The sequence below is a fragment of the Myxocyprinus asiaticus genome, chromosome 35 (assembly GCF_019703515.2).
Source record: "Myxocyprinus asiaticus isolate MX2 ecotype Aquarium Trade chromosome 35, UBuf_Myxa_2, whole genome shotgun sequence".
Classification (NCBI taxonomy): Eukaryota; Metazoa; Chordata; class Actinopteri; order Cypriniformes; family Catostomidae; genus Myxocyprinus; species Myxocyprinus asiaticus.
The window spans coordinates 6,995,420-6,998,541 of NC_059378.1; positions in this window are offsets into that span (position 1 = coordinate 6,995,420).

Consider the following 3,122-nt stretch of genomic DNA (forward strand, 5'->3'; position numbering starts at 1 on the left):
GTCCTTTGTCTCATGTAGATTTTGTAAGTCAACTTTGCTAATTTTTGTTAGAAGCCTGCTAATACTAAAAGAGTAGCTTGACTGTAGTTTAAATAGTTTCCTATTATTTTAAACTATTTCTTATCAATATTTTTTCAGTATTAAATGGATTATAAGTATTTATAATCAAAATGTATCTCGCTTCATCCGCCATCTTGGATTTATTTTTCCACCAAGCTCAGTATAGTGCATTCTGGGATTGCTTGCCCAGGGAAGGATACATACGATACAACTTTAGAATTTGGTTGAAATTAGATATTTTAGGAGGCAGTGTAATTAAAGCTACACTATGTAACTTTTTGTTAATAAATAAATGTTATTAAAGAGAGAGTGCAACAAAAATCCCCTAAAAATAAAATCCATCTTCCAAACTATGTCTTCACTTTACCCAAATACACTTTGATAAACCTATAATAATTATTTATATTTTAGAGCTGTCGGGACGGATTTCACGGGAAATTGCAGACATACGTCATTCGCCCGTGCAGAGTCTACAAGTAAAAAGAGAAAGCGACAGAGTCTGTAATAAAACCCGAATCAACACAGCAATACTTTGGTTGCTGTAATTGAAATGTAATTATATTTACTAGAGATGCACCTATGTATCAGCCACTAAAAGTAAGTATATTTAAAAACCGCTGATGATCAGTGCAGATTATTTCCTGTCAAAAAGGCGTGAAAAAACACGCCAAACAATTAGCCTACAACTCATGCTGTGTGTGTATGAAAACATCTCTTATGTGAAATTTGAATTGGGTGACAGTGACAGCAGAGTTGTCATTTATAAGCTTTGCACTGTTACAATTTTACAAGGTGGAACTACTGTTAAAAACTGTTTAACCAGTGTTGGGTAAATTACTCAAAATAAATAATCCACTACAAATTACTTATTACTTCGCTTAAAATGTAATCCAATTACATTACTGATTACTTAATCTAAAAGTAACCAAATTACTAATTATGATACTTTTAAGTGTATGATGCTTTTAATGTGCTTTTTGTTTAAGTGTTTTGTTTATAACTAAATCGCTTTCCTAGAAAAGGTTTTAGATTTCCGCTCAATTTCAAGATGTCTATATTTCCTCCACATTTATTGTCGCAGACACCCTTCAGCTGTGACAGAAACACTAACAGACGTACATATGAATTTACATTTTAAATTTATTATACATATTACTTTAGTGCATGTACTGAAAAGTAATAACTGATCTGATTACAAGAATTTCAAATGTAATGTTACACTACTTTTTTAATAAAAAAGTAATTTGATTACTGTAACTAATTACCTTGTAATCGGATATTCCCAGCACTGCTTTTAACACAACTAATTTAATTACTTTAAAGCTCAACACAGCAAGTATGATGAGTTTGTTACAGCTAAAAATAGACTAGCTTCATCATTCAGAATTGAGTTTATGTGAGTTAAGAACATTCAAAAAATGAAGAAATCTTACCAATTTAAGTAAGCCTAACAAGAGGCTATTCAGAGTTCGGTTAATGTGAGTTATGAATGTTAATGTGATGTAATAATGTGCTTTTTGTTTAAGTGTTTTGTTTATAACTGAGAACAGTTACTCTGAGACATGGAAAACATGTAGAGACATAGAGAATAAAGTTATTATTTACATGAAAATTATTATCAATAGTTTGAACCAAAGTAGCATAAAAAAGCAGAACCACCAAACTATCTGTATCAGTTTTGGCATATGTAAATGATCGAATATCGATACTGGCAAACAAATTTAGTATCGGCGCATCCCTATTAGTAACATCAAATGGGGCATTAATGGCTCATGTTAAGAAAACCTTACCAGCTAAATAGATGCTCTGGGGCATGTCTGGTCCAAACAGTCAGTAATGGTGGCTTGGAGTAAAGGTGAAAATCCTGATTTCTCTGCTTCCAGAAGTCTGGATCTGGACAGGGTTGGCCTAAGTTTGTTCCCATGGAGAATATTTTCTTCCCAAGACTGTAGTCAAAGAGGACAAAAATAAGAGAAAAAAAAATAATAAAATAATGCTGTTGCTCAACTAGTAGAAACCACTAACGATAACATCAATCTTCTGTCATTTGTGTGAGGTTCACATTTTCGGGTGGTGTGCTCATGTTCAGCAGGGAACAATAAATAACAGATTTTGAAAAGCAGATAAATCAATTTTAGGCAACCACATACTTTGAGATAACACATGGCAACCCATGAGTCAATCAGCATTAGCCCTGTCACTGTACTTGCAACTAAATACCATCCTAAGCTCATGGGATCTGTAAAGAGGTGGGCAAGGTTGGTAAACACCAGTAAAACTCTATCTTCTTGCTTAAGCACTAAGGAATGCCCATAAAGCTGACATTGCACCAAAAGAGGAACATGACACGGATGGGGGTAATGACGGTATAGCATGACTGCAACAGCACCTTTCTCAGCTCCTCTATATGAATATCGTCTGGTCACTTTGGGTGCTGGTTAGATTCAAAACTGGGGTAAGTAAAGCAAATACAAGTGGAGTCCTACAAAAGAGAACAAATGGACACATTTTATGCATAGTTGAAACCAAAAAATATGATAACTTAAAAACTGCCGAAGCACATCACAAGGAATTTTTTCTTCACTTGTGAAATTCTGTGTGTCTTGCACAGTGATGCCAGCCTTTGCCAGTTCTCTGTGAAGTAGTTCTCCACCCTGAGTTGTGGACTTAATTGTTTGAATGCTGTAGGAATTAGTAGCCTGTCCATCAGCAACACTGCCCATGAACATATTAGGCTTTGATTTTTGTAAGTCTCTACTAGAAGAAAGAAAGTCATACACATCTGGGATGGCAAATAGGTGAGTAAATGATGAGAGAATTGTCATTATTAGGTGAGCTATCCCTTTAAGACCAGCAAACCAATTTAAAAGTTACAATTTAAGGTACAAGGGCCGTTACAGGTCTCTCAAGGGTACCTTTGTACTCATTTTGGGTACTTAATTGTACTATAAGAACCTATTGTGTACTTTTAAGGGTACATGTATATGTTTTGTTTCTCTGAAAAAAAAAAAAAAAAACATTCTTACTTTTTTGTCTACTTAAGGCGAAATACCACCGCAGTG